The sequence below is a fragment of the Buteo buteo genome, chromosome 17 (genome assembly GCF_964188355.1).
Source record: "Buteo buteo chromosome 17, bButBut1.hap1.1, whole genome shotgun sequence".
Taxonomy (NCBI): Eukaryota; Metazoa; Chordata; class Aves; order Accipitriformes; family Accipitridae; genus Buteo; species Buteo buteo.
In genome coordinates, this window is record NC_134187.1 from 30,976,949 (window position 1) to 30,998,747 (window position 21,799).

Sequence of the window (21,799 nt, forward strand, 5' to 3'; positions counted from 1 at the left end):
TGCTGGGGAAAGGGAGGAGGGTTCACCAGCCCTTCTCAGAAGAGTTTTGCAGGTGGATTTGGATGTCATAGAATTGTAGAATGGTTTGGGTTGGAAGGCACCATAAAGATCCTCTAGTTCCACCCCCTTCCCCCCCCGCAATGGGTAGGGACACCTTCCGTGAGACCAGGTTGCTCAAAGCCCTATCTGACCTGGCCTTGAATGCTTCCAGGGAGGAAGCATCCGCAGGTTCTCTGGGCAACGCGTTCCAGTGCCTCGCCACCCCTAGTGAGAAACGTCTTCCTAATGCCTAAACTAAATGTACCCTCTTTAGGACTGAAGTCATTACCGCCTTGTCCTATTGCTGTACACCCTTGTAAAAAGTCCCTCTGCAGGTTTCTTATAGGCACCCTTTACGTACCGTGAAGTCTGCTATAAGGTCTCCTGCAAAGCTGCATGCTGGTGAGGGGTCCGAGAAGGTGAGGCGGTCGTCGGCCAGGTCGGTGTTGAATAGCTAAGTATTATGGGGCTGCTCGGTTAAGCATTTACCTTCCATTCTGGAGGCGTTGTGTGGGCTATCTTTGAATTGGATGAGCGTTTGAGGTGAGCTGTGGATTAGTGAGGAGGAGCGTGGGGCCGATGACTTCTCGCGAGCGCCATGCTAACTTGGTGTCTCTTGGTACCTTAGGTACCACGAGTGATGATGGCTGCAGGATCTGACTGAAATGAGCGGGGAAGCAAACACGGTGGGACTTGTGAGGAGGGGGGAGTTGGGGAAGTAGTTGGCGTTGGCCAGTGGGATGCTTACTCCCCTTTCTGATTTGTGGGGTTTTTTTGTTGTTTGTTTGTTTGTTTCATTGCAGATGTTGAAGATCAATGTGTCCCCTTGAAGAACATCCTGGTTAGCCCGTGTGGTTTTGTGGAGGATGGATTCGGATCCTCGGCCCTCTGAAAGCTAAGTTGAGGGACCCGGGCTGGGGAGCAGCTGGGAGGAAGGGACAAAGCTGGGAATTGCAGGGAGGGGTTTTAAAGTTAGCGCAGGAGAGAGGACCGTCTCAAAGCAGTCGCCTTTGCGCAGGCGAAGGGAGCGGGTTGCTCTTCAGCACGAGACCAGCGTGTGCCGGGCAGGGTAGTTCCAGCCTGTGTCTGTGGTGGTGCGCGGTTTGTGTAGTCTGTCCTCCGTGGCTTAGACCTTCCTCAGATCTCAATGTCCTCGTCGCGCTTTGTGCCAGGGGAGCACGGCACGTGCTTTAGGTGCCGTCCCTAGGGTCTCGAATGCTCTTACTCATCGGCCCGGTGCCAATCGGGCGCTTCTTTTCTTGCGTTCGGAGCTCTAAAGCACGGATCGGTCTCGGCAGATTCCAGTCGGTTCTTTTTGCGGCGTTCTTTGGGGCCGCTTTGGCAGCTCCGCTCTCTAGCCGTCCGTTTTCTCGGACTGGGAGTTCTTCCCCACATCTTGATGTTCCTAGGACTTGATGACAGGCTTCTGGCGCATCCATCATCTCGGTTTTGACAGTACCATCTTGTAACAGGCCGTTACGTTGGACTCCTCGGGGGTCTGCCGTACAGCCTCCTCGCCTCGGCGTTTTGGACCCTCTAGGTCATCTTGCCGGATGGCACCTCCCGCTCGGGAGTCATTCTTCTTGCCGAGAGTCTTCTCTCTGAATCACCTGGTCTGTACTGTTCTGTTCTGTCTTGTGTTGGTGTGTGCACAGGTGCGTTTGGCTTGTAGCTGCTCTGCCCGGGGCCGTAGAGTCGGGGTAGGTGGAACAGCGATAAGAGTCTATGGGTGAAATGTTGATATGTCTCGATTGCTAGCATTGAGGGTTAAAAGATTTTTGAGTCATTGCATGCCAGTAGGGGAGTGGATTGCAAGTGGATTGTGAGGTAGAATATAGTAAGGCGGTAATTAGGTGTGGGTGTTAATATTGTTTATGTGGACACTTTGTGGTAAGCTTCTAGAAATGGTTAAGGTATTGAGTTTTTTGTTTTTGGAATCGGTGAGAAGCAGGTGTTTGGAGCTGTGGAAGATTTCTTTTTATGCCGAGGGTGAAGTTCAAGAGTTTTGTGTGTTGGTTTTGCAGGTGATCACAGGCCACGAGGTGTTTGAAGGAACCTTGCCTTTAGGTGATGTGGCTGCTACGGAGGTTGGACTGTGACATGTGCCACTATGAAAGCTAAGTATCTGGTTGAAAATCTGTGTATAGTGCAGATGGCGTGTGTTGAAGCGTTGCTGTAATGGAAGGGTAGTTTGTGGGGAGCTTGGAAGGCAGTTGGGCTGGGGCCGGGGGTTTTGGAGGCAGGGTGATTATTGAGGTCCTCGGTGCTGCAAGTAAGGGGCGATGGCCACTTGACACCCTTTGGCTGCAGGATGGGTTAGTTGAGAGTGAGGGCTAGCGTGCATGTGATCTGAATGAGTGGTGTGTTGTGAATGTGCGTAACTTTGTGGGGTTACGTGATTTAGCTTTTCAGTGGTCTCTTGCAGGGTGGATGTAGAGATGTTTGTTAGCAATTAGGAAAAAATAAAATACAATTAGAATAAAAAATCCCCAGCCAGTGGATTTTTTTTTTTTTTTCCCCCCCAGTCCTGGCTGCTTTGTGAGGCGATGTTCATGGCCAGTGTTCAGACGGGGGTCCGGCTCAGGCCGGGGTTTTGGCAGGCAGGGTGATTTTTGAGACCCCTGGTGCTGCTGACATAGGGCAATGGCCCCTTGAGGGTGGCAGGCTGTTGGATGGATGAGTTGAGAGCGAGGGCCAGTGTGCATGCGATGTCAATGCGTAGTGTGTTGTGAATGTGTGTAACCTTGTAGGGTTATGTGTGCTCGGGCCGGGGTTTTGGCAGGCAGGGGGATTTTTTTCTAGGCTCCCGGGAATGGCGCTCCCCTGGAACATGGTAATTGCCAATTAGCGCAGGGAATTATGTTGGTCAGCAGATGGTCTTTGGAAGATAGTTGAGGATTTTGTGGGCGAAGGGTGGGGGGAGTTGGACTAGATGGCCAGCATGGAGTAGGCCAGGGTTGTGAAGTGTGTGAGTGTAACTGTATTTTTCCTTGGTGTGTTTGTAAAATATTTGGGTGCTCTTTGTAGTTTGTGATGTAATGATATTTTTCAATTTCTGTTTTTGTGCCTAGGTGTGGAAGTGGACAGTCTGTGAAGAGGAGCAGAGCAACTCGTTTTCTACTTGAGAACAGGGATTGTGAAGGTAACATAACCTCAGAGAGGAAAACTTCTGGACATGCAGCAACGGCCATAATGGCAGTGAGGAATGTGGAAAAGACTGATAGGTTGGAACATGGTCTGTAAACTCTGTATTTAAATACCCGGTGAAACAATAATAAAAAGGAGTAGGATATGGCACTGTCCCTGGGTGTAATCAAGTAAAAAAATAAAAAATTTACTATTATGTTGGAAGCCATTTTGTACTGCAATTTTTGAAGTTGCTGTTGTACAAATGTATTCTAGAACTGTATTGTAAAAATGTAAAGTTGCTATTGTGAAACTGTATTGTAAAACTTGAAAGTTGGTATTGTGAAACTTGAACGTTGCTTCTGTGAAACTGTATTGTGAAACTTGAAAGTTGATATTGTGAAGTTGCTACTGTGACACTTGGAAGTTGCTACTGTGACACTTAAATTTAAAACAGAAGAGCAGTAGCAGATGGCTCAGGCTCTGGGAGTAAAGAGTTATAAAATAAAGGTAAAAAATTTACTTCCAGGGCAGAAGCCCTTTCCTACTCCAACTTTGCCGTACTGCTGCGCTTCACCTCAGATTTTGCAGTACTGTAGTGCTTAAGTTTAGATTTTGCAGTACTGCTGCGTTTAACTGGGGAAGTGAGAGTACTGCTGTGCTTAAACTTAATTTTAAGTTCAAAAGTAAACATTTTTAAAAAAAAGCAGTAGAAATTGGTAGACTTCCTGGGAGCAAAGAGTTAATAAAAAGCAAACCAGAAAACACTTGCTCCTGGGCAGGAAGCCAATTTCTACTGCTGCACCAAACTTACATTTTCTTAATTTTTTTTTTTATAGATTATCTACACCTTCCCCACCCACCTACCACTTCCTGAGGTAAGTTCACCCCCAACCACCCACCCCTGGTGTTAGTGGGCTTCCCCCCAGCACCTGCCCTGGGATTAGCAGGCCCTGCCCCAGCACCAGCCCCCTAATTAGCAGCCCCCCCTGTAGGTAATCCTTCCCCAACCCCCACCCCTTAATTAGGAGCGCTGCCCCCACTACCTACTCCCTCCCTGAGCTCCCCCCCCCCCTACTTCGCACACCTCTACACACCCCCCAATGCCATAATTAGAGTAAGCTAGAAGTCTCCCCATAGTAATCAATTAGGGTAATAGCTGCCACGTGCCCCACTCCTCCAGTTTTAGTTAGCTCAAGGTAGGGTTAGGGTACGGTAGGGTTAGGGTACCATTGGGACCCAGAACCCCACCCTAACCCTACTGAGGGGGTACCCCCACATTACACCCCCCAGTGCTCTATGGTAAGGGGACCTCTTAGACATAGAACCCCACCCTAACCCCACTGGGGAACCCCCAATTAGGCCCCCTTAATCTGTAGGGTTGTGTTTAGGGTTCTGCAGGGCTAGGGTTAGGGGTCCCTGCATTTGCAGGCACTCTAGACCCTAGGGACCCCTAACCCTAGACTGCCCTAAGCGTACCTAGAACACCCCTAACCCTAGCATTGCAGAACCCCAGGCTCCACTACCCCTACTCCCTGGAAACCCTACTGTAGAGGAACCCTAATAAGGGTTACACCCAGTGGGCAGGGCCTCACCAGAGAGTGGTATGAGTGGTGGGACAGCACCCTCTGGTGGCTGGATGTGGGTTTGGGATTAGGGCTGTTAGTGTTTAGGTTTGGGGTTAGGGTGACAGGTTAGGGTGTTGGCTTCGGGGCCAAAGTCAAATGTCACTGGGGTCTGGGGTCAAAGGTCACAGTGCTGAGGGTAAAAGTGGAGGTCAGGGGTCATGGACTCAAGGTCAAAGGTTTAGGATTAGGTTGTTAGTTTAGGGGATAGGGTTATGGTGTCAGGTTAGGGTTAGGGTGTCAGATTAGGGTTAGAGTGCCAGGTTAGGTTGTGAGCTTAGGTTTAGGGTGATAGGGTTAGGGTGTCGGATTAGGGTTAGGCTTACTGGTAAGAGTTTAGCGTCAGGTTGTTGGGGTAGTGTTAGTGTGTCTGGTTAGGGGGTTAGGGTTACTGTGTCATGTTAGGGTTAGCGTGTTGGGTTAGGGTTAGCATGTTAGGGTTAGGCTTAGGGTTAGGGGTAGAGGTAGGGGTTAGGGTGTTGGGTTAGGGTTTTGTCTTAGGGTTACGATGTCGGGTTAGGGTGTCGTGTTAGGGGTTAGAGTGTCAGGTTAGGGTTTCAGGTTAGGCTTGGGTGTCAGGTTAGGGTAGGCTTAGGGCATCAGGTTATGGTTAGGGGTTAGGGTTTGGGTGTCGGGTTAGGGTTAGTGTGTTAGGGTTAGGGATTAGAGTTTGGGGTTATGCTTAGCGGTAGGGGTTAGTGTTAGGGGTTAGTCTTTAGGGTTAGGCTCAGGTTGTTGGGTTAGGGTGTCGGGTTATGGTTAGGTTGTCAGTTTAGGGTTAGGCTCAGGGTGTCGGGTTAGGGTTAGGCTTAGGGTGTTGGGTTAGGTGTTAGGGTTAGGCTTAGGGTGTCGGTTTAGGGTTAGGGTGTCAGGTTAGGTTGTGAGCTTATGGTTAGGCTGTCAGGTTAGGGTTACTGTTAAGGGTTTAGTGTTAGGTTGTTGGGTTAGTGTGTCACGTTAGGTTTAGGGTGTTGCGTTAGGGTGTCCGGTTAGGGTGTTGGGTTAGGGTTAGAGTTAGTCACACCATTAGGGTTAGGAGTATGCTTTGTCACAGCATTAGGATTAATGTCAGTCACACTGTTAGGGTTAGGGGGTGAGGGTTAGGTTAGGTTGAGGGTCGTTAGGGTTTAGGGTTAGGGGTTAGGTTAGGGTAGCAGGTTAGGTTTAGGGGTTAGGGCAGTGGGTTAGGGTAGCGGGTTAGGGCAGTGGGCATGGCCATTAGGGTTAGGGAGTGATTAGGGTTAAGGGTTAGGGAACCGTTAGGGGTTAGGGTTAGGTTTAGGCGTTAGGGCCGTGTGTGTGCGTGGCCATTAGGTTTAGGTTAGGGATAGGGGGAGGGCGGGTTAGGGTTAGTTATTAGGGTTAGGGTGGTTAGGGGTTAGGGTCATGTGTGTAGCCAGTAGGGGTAGCAGTTAGGGTTGGGAGGGAGGGTTAGGGCCGTTAGGAGGGTTAGGGCAGTGGGTTAGGGCTATTAGGGTTAGGGTCATGCGCGCGTGTTGCTGTTAGGGTTAGGGTTGCGTGTGTGTGTAGCCATTAGGGTTAGGTTAGGAGTTAGAGCAGCAGGTTAGGGTCGTGCACGTAGCCACTACGGTTAGGGTCGCGCATGTGTGTAGCCATTAGGGTTAGGTTAGGGTTAGTATCGGGTTAGGGTGGGTTAGGGTAGCAGGTTAGGGCTATTAGGGCTAGGGTCGTGCACGCGTGTGTATAGCCATTACCGTTAGGGTCGCGTGTGCGTAGCTATTAGGGTTGGGTTAGGGTAGCAGGTTAGGGCTGCGCGTGCGTGTAGCCATTAGGGTCAGGGTCGCGTGCGTGTGTAGCCATTAGGGTCAGGGTCGCGTGCGTGTGTAGCCATTAGGGTCAGGGTCGCGTGCGTGTGTAGCCATTAGGGTCAGGGTCGCGTGCGTGCGTGTGTAGCCATTAGGGTCAGGGTCGCGTGCGTGCGTGTGTAGCCTTTAGGGTCAGGGTCGCGTGCGTGCGTGTGTAGCCTTTAGGGTCAGGGTCGCGTGCGTGTGTAGCCTTTAGGGTCAGGGTCGCGTGCGTGCGTGTGTAGCCTTTAGGGTCAGGGTCGCGTGCGTGCGTGTGTAGCCTTTAGGGTCAGGGTCGCGTGCGTGCGTGTGTAGCCTTTAGGGTCAGGGTCGCGTACGTGTGCATAGCTTATTAGGGTTGGGGGTTAGGGGTTAGGGTTAGTATTGGGTTAGGGCTGTTAGGGTTGCGCCCGTGCGTAGCTTATTAGGGTTAGGTTAGGGTTAGGGCTGTTGGGGTCGTGCGTGTGCAGCCATTAGGGTTAGGGTTGTGTGTGTGTGTGTGTAGCTGTTAGGGTTAGGTTAGGGTTGGGTTAGGGGTTAGGGTTAGCAGTTAGGGTTAGTCATGTTTAGAGTTAGGATCATGGTTATTAGGGTTAGGTTAGGCATTAGTCATTAGGGTTAGGGGTTGGGGTAGGGTTAAGGTTTAGTTATTAGGCTTAGGGGTTGTGGTAGGGTTAGGGTTTAGTCATTAGGGTTAGGGGTTATGGTTTAGGGTTAGGTTAGGTGTTAGTCATTAGGGTTAGGGCTTGTGGTAGGGTTAGGGGTTAGTCCGTAGGGGTTAGGGTTTGGGTTAGGGGTTGTGGTAGGGTTAGGGTTAGAGTTAGTCATTAGGGTTAGGGGTTAGGTTAGGGATTAGTCATTAGTGTTAGGGGTTGTGGTAGGGTTAGGGGTTAGTCATTAGGTTTAGAGGTTAGGGTTATGGTTTAGGGTTAGGTTAGGGCTTAGTTATTAGGGTTAGGGGTTGTGGTAGGGTTAGGGATTAGTCATTAGGTTTAGGAGTTAGGGTTTGGGCTTAGGTTTTAGGGTTAGGTTAGGGGTTGGTCAATAGGGTTAGGGGTTGTGGTAGGCTTAGGGGTTAGGCTTAGGGTTAGCGTTACAGTTAGGGGTTAGGGTTAGGGCTAAGGTTAGGGTTAGGAGTTAGGGTTAGGGTTTCTATTAGGTTAGTTTTAAGGGCTAAGGTTAGTCTTAGGGTTAAGGTTGGGTTACGGTTAGGATTAGGGTTAGGGTATGAGTTAGGGTTAGGCTTAGGCTTAGTGTTATGGTTGGGGTTAGGGTTAGGGCTAGGGTAAGAGTTAGTGTTAGGTTAGGGTTAGGAGTTAGGGTTAGGGTTTGTATTAGGTTAGTTTTAAGTGCTAAGGTTAGTCTTAGGGTTAAGGTTGGGTTAGGGTTAGGATTAGGGTTAGGGTACGACTTAGGGTTAGGGCTAGAGTTAGGGTTAGGGTTTAGGGTTATGGTTAGGTGTCGGGGGATGCAACGAGCCTACGGAATTCCTGAGAGTTTGAGAACAGCGTGACCTTGAGCAGCTTGTAGTGTATCCTTGAGAGTCTGGAAAGATCCGAGAAGACCAGTACAAAAACAAGATAGCGATAAGAAGAACCGTCCTAACGAACTCGCCAATCATGAATTGTTAGTTACTAATCAAACCAATCATATACTAATACATACTCAAAAGAAGGGTATAAAAAGGTGTGTTAGAACAATAAAGTAGCTATTTTGCATGATCTATTACTTGTCGTGTCCATCTTTACTGCGACAAATGGTGACCCCGATGCGTCTGAGCGAACAGATCGTTTAAAGGCAATAAATCCAGTACTAGCAAGAAGTATACCAGCGGTGACGAGAGCTGCGAAAGAGTATGCGGGCAGCGAGACAAGCTGCGGAGACAGAGCCCGGTGAAGCTGAGAGGAGTGGAATCTGCCTGGTCTGGACCTGAGCCTGGACACCTAATAAGGTGAGCCACTGGGTACAAAACTGTTAGAATGGGGTAGTAATTAACAAAAGAAAAGGAGATGATTTTGTCTACCTGGAGAGCCCTATTAAAAAGAAAAGGGTTTAAAACCCCAGAACAAGGCTTGAAAAGGATTTTACTATGGTGTAGGATGTAAGGCTTTCAAGCCACAACAGTTATTGTGTTTAGTGTGGGTGTGTGGCAATCTGTGGCCTTGAAAATGTTTGATGAGATTTCTAAAGGACAGAAAGAGCTGTGCGAGTTGGCGGTCGGATGGCGTTTACTAACTGAGACTCTGAAAGAATGGAAAGCAGAATGTGATGCGAATGATTGGCAAAAGAAAGCTGAGGACTCTGGCAACGTTAGCAATGAAAATGTTTCTGCTCAAGTAACAGCTGCAGCTAATGCTGCAATCTCAGCAGTTGCGGGCAGAATACCCCTCATGGGCAAAATCAGATCATACCCTTATTCACCTCCTCCTACGCCATTAATTACTTTACCGGGCGATGAGGGGCCCTCCTCACCTACTGGTGCGGCGGCAGAAGGGGTGACTCCATCAGCCCCCCCCCGAGGAGAATGATGTGGCGATTAACACCGAGCCGGACAGTGTGGGCCGTACTGAAATTGAGGGCCGAAAGGACGGTGAGAGTCACACTGAATGTGAGGGCTGAATGGAAAGTGAGAACCGAAATGAAACTGAGGCAGAAAAATCTCTAATTGACACTATGCAATCTCTGCAGCTCACAGATAAAACCATACCGAAGGAACCCCTGCTGGGGGCTCTCCCTCCATCCACAATAACTGTGGTCTCGAGATCCCCTGATCAGTTCTGGGAGGGAGTTCAAAAATATGCTGCCGACTCTGGCAACTGGGATCTAGTAGAATGCCTCAGCCCGTGCTCTCTAACACCGGCGTTTCTCAAGCCTCTAGATAAAGCAGCAGAGGCTCCTGTTACGTTTCCTGTTTTCAGAGCTGCTCCAGGCACAAACCGGCACGATGAGCACAATCCAATCGGCTGGAGAGTAGTGCAGGATTTGCAGAACAGAGTACAAAAATACGGAATCAATTCTCCTGAGGTGATGCAACTTATTCGTGTAATCAGCACAGATCTGCTGTGTCCATATGACATTATGCATCTAGCACAAGTGCTGTTTCAGCCCGTACAATTGCAAGTATTTCAATCTACTCGGAGACAGATAGCATGCACAGCAGCACAGCATAATTTCCGACTGCTACAGGGTGACCTGAGATTAGGTCTTGGAGAGGATGCTTTGCTTGGTGCAGGGCAGTATAGTAGCCCTCAGCTGCAGGCTACATGGCCTCCGATGGCTCTCGAACAAGCACACAATATAGGCCTTATGGCAATAAAGCGACCCATGGACGTGGCAGCTCCGAAGCGAAAATATGCCACTATCCACCAAGGCCCCACAGAACCCTTTTTACAATTTGTAGAAAAAATATCTGCTGCCCTGGAAAAACAGGTAGAAGATGAGGTCTTAAGGTAAATTCTATGTAAACAGTTAGCAAGAGATAATGCTGATAAGGACTGTCAAAAGATCATACAGGCTTTACCAGGAGATCCTTCTGTCCCTGACATGGTAGCTGCATGTTCTAAAGCTGGGACACTGGAATACACGGTGACCACCATAGCCAATGCTATGAGAAATTCTGGAAAGTGCTGTGGGTGTGGCAGTGAAGGGCACATCAATGTAACTTCTCCACACAAAACATCACCAGATCAAATTTGCACGATGGTTTCGACCCCCTACCCACCAGTATTAATCCCTAAAGGTACTCATATTGCTCAACTTGTTCCTTTTTTGAGTTCTATTTCAAGAGCAGGACAGCACCTGCGATGCGATGGAGGCTTCGGCTCTACGGGACCCCCTCAGTTCTGCTGGTCTCAGACTGTCTTGTCATCCCGACCACGTGACGTGCACGCTGTTGAATCACGGAAGATCGCCGACTACAGTAAGGCTTGCAGGGCTCCTGGACGCCAGAGCCGATGTGACTATTACTGCTGATTGTCTGTGGCTGTCCACCTGGCCCACAGAGGAGGCTGGTTTGGGAGTAGTGGGGCTGGGAGGCTCTGCGCGAGCAAAGACGGCAGACACACCAGTTCTGATTACCGATCCTGAGGGCCAACAAGCAGTTATTAAACCATATGTGACGGCAGCTCCCCTCAATTTATGGGAGAGGGATTGCTTGTCGCAGTGGGGGGTGAGAATTACCACGGATTTTTAACAGGGGCCACTGTGCTGCAGGGTGTTAGACAACCCACGCTTGTTTTAACCTGGTTAACAAATAACCCTGTGTGGGTGGATCAGTGGCCCCTACTAATTGAAAAATTAAAGGCCCTGCAAGAATTGGTAGCAGAACAACTAGCTGCCGGACACGTTGCACCATCTCACAGTCCATGGGATACTCCAGTGTTTGTGATAAAAAAAATCAGGACAATGGCGATTTTTGCGTGACCTGTGGCAAGTCAATGCTGTCATGGCCACGATTGGGGCTCTGCAACCAGGCATGCCTTCACCTGCCATGATCCCTCAAGATTAGGAAATCATTGTCATGAACCTTAAGGATTGTTTTTTTACAATTCCATTAGCTTCCTGAGACAAAGAAATATTTGCATTTTCTGTGCCTTCTATCAATCATGCAGAACAGGCAAAAAGATATCAATGGAGAGTTCTGCCGCAGGGCATGAAAAATTCACCAACCATTTGTTAATGGTTTGTTGCACAAGCTCTGTCACCTGTAAGGGAAAAATTCCCCACTAGTTATTGTTATCACTATATGGATGACATTCTGTTAGCATCAGACAACAAGGAGCAGTTGAATGACATGAAATATTTGGCCATGAATTCACTACGACAATATGGGTTGGTTATTGCCCCTGGAAAAGTGCAAGAAATAGCACCCTGGAAATATTTGGGAATGGCAATTACAAACATGCAGGTTGTGCCCCAACCTGTGAAACTTAATCTTGCGGTTAAGACACTCAATGATGTACAGAAATTAATGGGATCCTTGGACTGGATCAGGCCCTATCTTGGACTGACCAATTTGCAGTTACAACCTCTATTGGACTTATTAAAACATTCTAATGATCCAACAGAACCCAGAATATTGAATAAGGAAGCGTTAAATGTAATTCACATGGTGGAACAATGTATATTCAAGAAATTTGTTTCTCGAATTGATCTGTCTTGATTGGTACAATTCTTTGTGCTAATTGCCAAAACTGCCATTTGGTGCTTTGGTGCAGTGGAATTCTGAGTGGGATGACCCATTACATAATTTAGAATGGATGTTTTTGTCATTCCAGCCATGAAATACTGCTCCTGGCTTGTTTGAACTTATTGCTGATGTAATCATAAAAGCTAGAAAACGCTGTGTAGAACTAATAGGACGTAATCCAGCTACGATTGTTTTACCTGTTCAAAATTGGTACTTTGAATGGTGTCTGGCAAACAATTATGAGCTGCAAGCAGCTATGGCGGGTTTTCAAGGACAGATTTTGTATCATCTACCGTCGCACCCGCTCCTGAAATTTGCTCGAGAAATACCATTTGGTCAGAAAAACTTAAGCCAGCCGGAACCTGTGAAAGGCCCTACTGTCTTCATAGATGGTTCTGGAATACCGGGTAAAGCAGCAGTAGTATGGTATGAAAACAATAACTGGAACGGCATAGTAGTACATCAAAATGGTTCTCCACAAGTGGTAGAGCTGCGTGCAATGGCTGTTGCTTTTTCTGTTTTTTCTACTCCTGTAAATATTGTAACTGACTCAGCGTATGTAGCTAATTTGGTTTCTCGACTAGACAAAGTGGCTTTGACCACGTCAGACAATCAATTATTATTTGATGTGCTTTTAGAACTCTGGAAAAGTATTCACCTATGAATAGAACCTTATTTAATCATGCATATCCGGAGTCATACCACTTCACCAGGTTTTTATACGGAAGGTAATGCTAGAATAAAAAAAAAAAAAAACAAAAACCAAAAATAAAACAAAAAGGGGGAATGGTTGGGGAACCACTATAGGCATGCTTAGATAAAGCAGTTTATGTTCTTAACTTTCTCTGTTATGGGGATAATTCTTCTCTACCTCCTCTTTTTCAACACTTCTCTCTTTTCAACACAGAATTTACAAAAGGGTATCAAAGTACATGTTAAAGATTTAGTTACTGGTCAGTGGAATTGACCATGTGAGCTATTAACCTGGGGGCGAGGTTATGCTTGTGTTTCCACAGATGCAGGCCCACAATGGACTCCCGCTCGATTTGTGCGACCGTCATCATCTGGAACATCCTAGAGGGTGCGGCAATATAAATACCACCTCAACCAAAAAACTAAGTGTAGGTCACCTTGGCTAATATAACAGGTCAAGATTCTCTGTGCATTGCAACCGCATCACAAAGCCCATGAACCAATAGACAGGATGGCTATGACTCGTGCAGCGCGCCTGGCCAGCGAGCGCATGCGTCATAGGTTGCAACTGAGGCGGATTTTGGCACCCGCTGGCCACGTGTGTTGAAATCCATTCCTCTGCAAATGTATAAATACCGGGATTTTCCAAAGAGCATCGGGCTGGTGTACAGCAAGGCCATCGTTGCCTCCGTGGGGAGGCCCACGCAAAGCTGGCATCTACCGATTGCTGGGCTGAGTTCGCAGAGCAAGACAGCACAAGAATGTACAGATGGTTCATCTACCTCACAGTCCTCAGATGGACGTAGTCATGGATACCACCGCAAACCAAAGAAAACATCTGGATGACCCTGGCTGACGTGACCAGACAAGATTGCTTATACCTTAGTACAGTAACACTAAGCAATCCTTTTTTGCAGCTTTAATAGTGGGTTACACTGATATCAACAGAGTTTAAAAACTTATTGATGGAGACCCCTGTGCAGCAGGTCATGGACTCAATGAATGGGAATGCCTGGTTTCCACGAATCAGACATTCACCCTCATTGCCACCCCAGGAATCACAAATTCTGGGGTCCCTGAATACAGACTGGTGTAGTATTATCTGATTTACTGCTAGACTTTGATAGTGTCAGACATGCTACGCTAGAAAATAGAGCTGCAATTGATTTCTTGCTTTTAGCACAAGGACATGGTTGTGATGAGTTTGAAGGGATGTGTTGTATGAATTTATCCGATCACTCAGGATCCATTTTCAGTAGTATTCAACAATTAAAGAAGGGAGTCAGGAAGCTGACAGAAAGCGATGAATTAGATTGGCTGACGAAGATGTTCGAGGGTTGGAGATTGTCTGCATGGTTGATATCTCTGCTCAAGACTGTGGGGGTAGTGATCTTGGTTGTGATAACTATGCTCCTGATGTTACCCTGTCTTTTCAGCCTTCTGCAAAGGGCCCTGCAGAGGGCAGTCGGGACAATATCTTTAGCACAAATACAAAAAGGGGGAATTGTCGGGGGATGCAATGAGCCTACGGAATTCCTGAGAGTTTGAGAACAGCGCGACCTTGAGCAGCTTGTAGTGTATCCTTGAGAGTCTGGAAAGATCTGAGAAGACCAGTACAAAAACAAGATAGTAATAAGAAGAACCGTCCTAACGAACTCACCAATCATGAATTGTTAGTTACTAACCAAACCAATCATATACTAACACATACCCAAAAGAAGGGTATAAAAAGGTGTGTTAGAACAATAAAGTAGCTATTTTGCATGATCTATTACTTGTCGTGTCCGTCTCTACTGCGACAGTTAGGATTAGGGGTTAGGGGTTAGGCTTAGGGCTAGCGTTACGGTTAGGGGTTAGGAGTTAGGGTTAGGGCTAAGGTTAGGGCTAGGGTTAGGAGTTAGGGTTAGGGTTTGTATTAGGTTAGTTTTAAGGGCTAAGATTAGTTTTAGGGTTAAGGTTGGGTTAGGATTAGGGTTAGGGTACGACTTAGGGCTAGGGTTAGGTTTAGGGTTTAGGCTTATGGTTAGGGTTTAGGCTTATGGTTAGGGGTTAGGGATCAGGGTTTAGGCTTAGGGTTAGCATTACGGTTAGGGGTTAGGGTTAGGGCTAAGGTTAGGGCTAGGGTTAGGAGTTAGGGTTAGGGTTTGTATTAGGTTAGTTTTAAGGGCTAAGGTTATGGTTAGTATTAGGGTTACGGTACGACTTAGGGCTAGGGTTAGGGTCAGGGTTAGGGTTTAGGGTTAGGGGTTAGGCTTAGGGTAAGCGTTACAATTAGGGGTTATGATTAGGGCTAAGGTTAGGGTTAGGGTAAGAGTTAGGGTTAGGGTTAGGTTAGGGTTAGGTTTTAGGGTTAGGGTTTGTATTAGGTTAGTTTTAAGGGCTAAGGTTAGTCTTAGGGTTAACGTTGGGTTAGGGTTAGGATTAGGGTTAGGGTACGACTTAGGGCTACGGTTAGGGTTTAGGGTTATGGTTAGGGTTAGGGTTTAGGGGTTAGGCTTAGAGTTAGCGTTACGGTTAGTGGTTAGGGTTAGGGCTAGGGTTAGGGTTAGGGTTAAGGCTAGGGTTAGGGTTAGGTTAGGGTTAGGAGTTAGGGTTAGAGTTTCCATTAGGTTAGTTTAAGGGCTAAGGTAATTCTTAGGGTTAATGTTGGGTTAGGGTTAGGATTAGGGTTAGGGTACAACTTAGGGCGAGGGTTAGGGCTAGGGTTAGGGCTAGGGTTAGGGTTAGGCATTATGGGTTAGGGGTTAGTGGTTAGGGTTAGGGCTAAGGTTAGGGTTAGGGTTACGGCTAGGGTTAGGTTAGGCTTAGGGTTAGGAGTTAGGGTTAGGGTTTCTATTAGGTTAGTTTTAAGGGCTAAGGTTAGTTTTAGGGTTAAGGTTGGGTTAGGGTTAGGATTAGGGTTAGGGTACGACTTAGGGCTAGGGTTAGGGCTAGGGTTAGGGTTAGGGTTTAGGGTTATGGTTAGGGTTAGGGGTTAGGGGTTAGGCTTAGGGTTAGCGTTACGCTTAGGGGTTAGGGGTTAGGGTTAGGGCTAAGGTTAGGGTTAGGGTTAGGTTAGGCTTAGGGTTAGGAGTTAGGGTTAGGGTTTCTATTAGGTTAGTTTTAAGGGCTAAGGTTAGTTTTAGGGTTAAGGTTGGGTTAGGGTTAGGATTAGGGTTAGGGTACGACTTAGGGCTAGGGTTAGGGGTTAGGGGTTAGGCTTAGGGTTAGCGTTACGGTTAGGGGTTAGGGGTTAGGGTTAGGGCTAAGGTTAGGGTTAGGGCTAGGGTTAGGGTTAGGGTTACGGCTAGGGTTAGGGTTAGGTTAGGCTTAGGGTTAGGAGTTAGGGTTAGGGTTTCTATTAGGTTAGTTTTAAGGGCTAAGGTTAGTTTTAGGGTTAAGGTTGGGTTAGGGTTAGGTTTAGGGTTAGGGTACGACTTAGGGCTAGGGTTAGGGCTAGGGTTAGGGTTAGGGTTTAGGGTTATGGTTAGGGTTAGGGGTTAGGGGTTAGGCTTAGGGTTAGCGTTACGGTTAGGGGTTAGGGGTTAGGGTTAGGGCTAAGGTTAGGGTTAGGGCTAGGGTTAGGGTTAGGGTTAGGGTTACGGCTAGGGTTAGGGTTAGGGTTAGGTTAGGCTTAGGGTTAGGAGTTAGGGTTAGGGTTTCTATTAGGTTAGTTTTAAGGGCTAAGGTTAGTTTTAGGGTTAAGGTTGGGTTAGGGTTAGGATTAGGGTTAGGGTACGACTTAGGGCTAGGGTTAGGGCTAGGGTTAGGGTTAGGGTTTAGGGTTATGGTTAGGGTTAGGGGTTAGGGGTTAGGGGTTAGGCTTAGGGTTAGCGTTACGGTTAGGGGTTAGGGGTTAGGGTTAGGGCTAAGGTTAGGGTTAGGGTTAGGGCTAGGGTTAGGGTTAGGGTTACGGCTAGGGTTAGGGTTAGGGTTAGGTTAGGCTTAGGGTTAGGAGTTAGGGTTAGGGTTTCTATTAGGTTAGTTTTAAGGGCTAAGGTTAGTTTTAGGGTTAAGGTTGGGTTAGGGTTAGGATTAGGGTTAGGGTACGACTTAGGGCTAGGGTTAGGGCTAGGGTTAGGGTTAGGGTTTAGGGTTATGGTTAGGGTTAGGGGTTAGGGGTTAGGGGTTAGGCTTAGGGTTAGCGTTACGCTTAGGGGTTAGGGGTTAGGGTTAGGGCTAAGGTTAGGGTTAGGGTTAGGGTTACGGCTAGGGTTAGGGTTAGGGTTAGGTTAGGCTTAGGGTTAGGAGTTAGGGTTAGGGTTTCTATTAGGTTAGTTTTAAGGGCTAAGGTTAGTTTTAGGGTTAAGGTTGGGTTAGGGTTAGGATTAGGGTTAGGGTACGACTTAGGGCTAGGGTTAGGGTTTAGGGTTATGGTTAGGGTTAGGGGTTAGGGGTTAGGCTTAGGGTTAGCGTTACGGTTAGGGGTTAGGGGTTAGGGTTAGGGCTAAGGTTAGGGTTAGGGCTAGGGTTAGGGTTAGGGTTACGGCTAGGGTTAGGGTTAGGGTTAGGTTAGGCTTAGGGTTAGGAGTTAGGGTTAGGGTTTCTATTAGGTTAGTTTTAAGGGCTAAGGTTAGTTTTAGGGTTAAGGTTGGGTTAGGGTTAGGTTTAGGGTTAGGGTACGACTTAGGGCTAGGGTTAGGGCTAGGGTTAGGGTTAGGGTTAGGGTTTAGGGTTATGGTTAGGGTTAGGGGTTAGGGGTTAGGCTTAGGGTTAGCGTTACGGTTAGGGGTTAGGGGTTAGGGTTAGGGCTAAGGTTAGGGTTAGGGTTAGGGTTAGGGCTAGGGTTAGGGTTAGGGTTAGGGTTACGGCTAGGGTTAGGGTTAGGGTTAGGTTAGGCTTAGGGTTAGGAGTTAGGGTTAGGGTTTCTATTAGGTTAGTTTTAAGGGCTAAGGTTAGTTTTAGGGTTAAGGTTGGGTTAGGGTTAGGATTAGGGTTAGGGTACGACTTAGGGCTAGGGTTAGGGCTAGGGTTAGGGTTAGGGTTTAGGGTTATGGTTAGGGTTAGGGGTTAGGGGTTAGGGGTTAGGCTTAGGGTTAGCGTTACGGTTAGGGGTTAGGGGTTAGGGTTAGGGCTAAGGTTAGGGTTAGGGTTAGGGCTAGGGTTAGGGTTAGGGTTACGGCTAGGGTTAGGGTTAGGGTTAGGTTAGGCTTAGGGTTAGGAGTTAGGGTTAGGGTTTCTATTAGGTTAGTTTTAAGGGCTAAGGTTAGTTTTAGGGTTAAGGTTGGGTTAGGGTTAGGATTAGGGTTAGGGTACGACTTAGGGCTAGGGTTAGGGCTAGGGTTAGGGTTAGGGTTAGGGTTTAGGGTTATGGTTAGGGTTAGGGGTTAGGGGTTAGGGGTTAGGCTTAGGGTTAGCGTTACGGTTAGGGGTTAGGGGTTAGGGTTAGGGCTAAGGTTAGGGTTAGGGCTAGGGTTAGGGTTAGGGTTAGGTTAGGCTTAGGGTTAGGAGTTAGGGTTAGGGTTTCTACTAGGTTAGTTTTAAGGGCTAAGGTTAGTTTTAGGGTTAAGGTTGGGTTAGGGTTAGGATTAGGGTTAGGGTACGACTTAGGGCTAGGGTTAGGGCTAGGGTTAGGGTTAGGGTTAGGGTTTAGGGTTATGGTTAGGGTTAGGGGTTAGGGCTTAGGGGTTAGGCTTAGGGTTAGCGTTACGGTTAGGGGTTAGGGGTTAGGGTTAGGGCTAAGGTTAGGGTTAGGGTTAGGGTTAGGGCTAGGGTTAGGGTTAGGGTTAGGGTTACGGCTAGGGTTAGGGTTAGGGTTAGGTTAGGCTTAGGGTTAGGAGTTAGGGTTAGGGTTTCTATTAGGTTAGTTTTAAGGGCTAAGGTTAGTTTTAGGGTTAAGGTTGGGTTAGGGTTAGGATTAGGGTTAGGGTACGACTTAGGGCTAGGATTAGGGCTAGGGTTATGGTTAGGGTTAGGGTTAGGGTTTAGGGTTATGGTTAGGGTTAGGGGTTAGGGGTTAGGGGTTAGGCTTAGGGTTAGCGTTACGGTTAGGGGTTAGGGGTTAGGGTTAGGGCTAAGGTTAGGGTTAGGGTTAGGGCTAGGGTTAGGGTTAGGGTTACGGCTAGGGTTGGGGTTAGGGTTAGGTTAGGCTTAGGGTTAGGAGTTAGGGTTAGGGTTTCTATTAGGTTAGTTTTAAGGGCTAAGGTTAGTTTTAGGGTTAAGGTTGGGTTAGGGTTAGGATTAGGGTTAGGGTACGACTTAGGGCTAGGGTTAGGGCTAGGGTTAGGGTTAGGGTTAGGGTTTAGGGTTATGGTTAGGGTTAGGGGTTAGGGGTTAGGGGTTAGGCTTAGGGTTAGCGTTACGGTTAGGGGTTAGGGGTTAGGGTTAGGGCTAAGGTTAGGGTTAGGGTTAGGGTTAGGGCTAGGGTTAGGGTTAGGGTTAGGGTTACGGCTAGGGTTAGGGTTAGGGTTAGGTTAGGCTTAGGGTTAGGAGTTAGGGTTAGGGTTTCTATTAGGTTAGTTTTAAGGGCTAAGGTTAGTTTTAGGGTTAAGGTTGGGTTAGGGTTAGGATTAGGGTTAGGGTACGTCTTAGGGCTAGGGTTAGGGCTAGGTTTAGGGTTAGGGTTAGGGTTAGGGTTTAGGGTTATGGTTAGGGTTAGGGGTTAGGGGTTAGGGGTTAGGCTTAGGGTTAGCGTTATGGTTAGGGGTTAGGGTTAGGGCTAAGGTTAGGGTTAGGGTTAGGGCTAGGGTTAGGGTTAGGGTTACGGCTAGGGTTAGGGTTAGGGTTAGGTTAGGCTTAGGGTTAGGAGTTAGGGTTAGGGTTTCTATTAGGTTAGTTTTAAGGGCTAAGGTTAGTTTTAGGGTTAAGGTTGGGTTAGCGTTAGGATTAGGGTTAGGGTACGACTTAGGGCTAGGGTTAGGGCTAGGGTTAGGGTTAGGGTTAGGGTTAGGGTTTAGGGTTATGGTTAGGGTTAGGGGTTAGGGGTTAGGCTTAGGGTTAGCGTTACGGTTAGGGGTTAGGGGTTAGGGTTAGGGCTAAGGTTAGGGTTAGGGTTAGGGTTAGGGTTAGGGCCAGGGTTAGGGTTAGGTTTAGGGTTACGGCTAGGGTTAGGGTTAGGGTTAGGTTAGGCTTAGGGTTAGGAGTTAGGGTTAGGGTTTCTATTAGGTTAGTTTTAAGGGCTAAGGTTAGTTTTAGGGTTAAGGTTGGGTTAGGGTTAGGATTAGGGTTAGGGTACGACTTAGGGCTAGGGTTAGGGCTAGGGTTAGGGTTAGGGTTTAGGGTTATGGTTAGGGTTAGGGGTTAGGGGTTAGGGGTTAGGCTTAGGGTTAGCGTTACGGTTAGGGGTTAGGGGTTAGGGTTAGGGCTAAGGTTAGGGTTAGGGTTAGGGTTAGGGCTAGGGTTAGGGTTAGGGTTAGGGTTACGGCTAGGGTTAGGGTTAGGGTACGACTTAGGGCTAGGGTTAGGGCTAGGGTTAGGGTTAGGGTTAGGGTTTAGGGTTATGGTTAGGGTTAGGGGTTAGGGGTTAGGCTTAGGGTTAGCGTTACGGTTAGGGGTTAGGGGTTAGGGTTAGGGCTAAGGTTAGGGTTAGGGTTAGGGCTAGGGTTAGGGTTAGGGTTAGGGTTACGGCTAGGGTTAGGGTTAGGGTTAGGTTAGGCTTAGGGTTAGGAGTTAGGGTTAGGGTTTCTATTAGGTTAGTTTTAAGGGCTAAGGTTAGTTTTAGGGTTAAGGTTGGGTTAGGGTTAGGATTAGGGTTAGGGTACGACTTAGGGCTAGGGTTAGGGCTAGGGTTAGGGTTAGGGTTTAGGGTTATGGTTAGGGTTAGGGGTTAGGGGTTAGGGGTTAGGCTTAGGGTTAGCGTTACGGTTAGGGGTTAGGGGTTAGGGTTAGGGCTAAGGTTAGGGTTAGGGTTAGGGCTAGGGTTAGGGTTAGGGTTACGGCTAGGGTTAGGGTTAGGGTTAGGTTAGGCTTAGGGTTAGGAGTTAGGGTTAGGGTTTCTATTAGGTTAGTTTTAAGGGCTAAGGTTAGTTTTAGGGTTAAGGTTGGGTTAGGGTTAGGATTAGGGTTAGGGTACGACTTAGGGCTAGGGTTAGGGCTAGGGTTAGGGTTAGGGTTTAGGGTTATGGTTAGGGTTAGGGGTTAGGGGTTAGGGGTTAGGCTTAGGGTTAGCGTTACGCTTAGGGGTTAGGGGTTAGGGTTAGGGCTAAGGTTAGGGTTAGGGTTAGGGTTACGGCTAGGGTTAGGGTTAGGGTTAGGTTAGGCTTAGGGTTAGGAGTTAGGGTTAGGGTTTCTATTAGGTTAGTTTTAAGGGCTAAGGTTAGTTTTAGGGTTAAGGTTGGGTTAGGGTTAGGATTAGGGTTAGGGTACGACTTAGGGCTAGGGTTAGGGTTTAGGGTTATGGTTAGGGTTAGGGGTTAGGGGTTAGGCTTAGGGTTAGCGTTACGGTTAGGGGTTAGGGGTTAGGGTTAGGGCTAAGGTTAGGGTTAGGGCTAGGGTTAGGGTTAGGGTTACGGCTAGGGTTAGGGTTAGGGTTAGGTTAGGCTTAGGGTTAGGAGTTAGGGTTAGGGTTTCTATTAGGTTAGTTTTAAGGGCTAAGGTTAGTTTTAGGGTTAAGGTTGGGTTAGGGTTAGGTTTAGGGTTAGGGTACGACTTAGGGCTAGGGTTAGGGCTAGGGTTAGGGTTAGGGTTAGGGTTTAGGGTTATGGTTAGGGTTAGGGGTTAGGGGTTAGGCTTAGGGTTAGCGTTACGGTTAGGGGTTAGGGGTTAGGGTTAGGGCTAAGGTTAGGGTTAGGGTTAGGGTTAGGGCTAGGGTTAGGGTTAGGGTTAGGGTTACGGCTAGGGTTAGGGTTAGGGTTAGGTTAGGCTTAGGGTTAGGAGTTAGGGTTAGGGTTTCTATTAGGTTAGTTTTAAGGGCTAAGGTTAGTTTTAGGGTTAAGGTTGGGTTAGGGTTAGGATTAGGGTTAGGGTACGACTTAGGGCTAGGGTTAGGGCTAGGGTTAGGGTTAGGGTTTAGGGTTATGGTTAGGGTTAGGGGTTAGGGGTTAGGGGTTAGGCTTAGGGTTAGCGTTACGGTTAGGGGTTAGGGGTTAGGGTTAGGGCTAAGGTTAGGGTTAGGGTTAGGGCTAGGGTTAGGGTTAGGGTTACGGCTAGGGTTAGGGTTAGGGTTAGGTTAGGCTTAGGGTTAGGAGTTAGGGTTAGGGTTTCTATTAGGTTAGTTTTAAGGGCTAAGGTTAGTTTTAGGGTTAAGGTTGGGTTAGGGTTAGGATTAGGGTTAGGGTACGACTTAGGGCTAGGGTTAGGGCTAGGGTTAGGGTTAGGGTTAGGGTTAGGGTTTAGGGTTATGGTTAGGGTTAGGGGTTAGGGGTTAGGGGTTAGGCTTAGGGTTAGCGTTACGGTTAGGGGTTAGG

At 47.9% G+C, this 21,799-nt stretch overlaps 1 long non-coding RNA gene across 2 annotated transcripts in view; it reads left to right on the forward strand.

The window, feature by feature from the left end:
• Positions 1-14,240, forward strand: part of LOC142041119 (uncharacterized) — a 21,782-nt gene extending 7,542 nt beyond the window's left edge. Inside the window, exons 2-5 of one of the 2 annotated variants that reach the window (XR_012653359.1) lie at positions 2,064-3,181; positions 4,005-4,043; positions 8,382-8,546; positions 10,369-14,240. This is a non-coding gene — a long non-coding RNA (uncharacterized LOC142041119). Of the gene's footprint in view, positions 1-951; positions 3,182-4,004; positions 4,044-8,381; positions 8,547-10,368 lie in introns of those variants that run through there. The other variant, XR_012653358.1, reaches the window with a different exon arrangement.
• Positions 14,241-21,799: the final 7,559 nt, after the last annotated feature.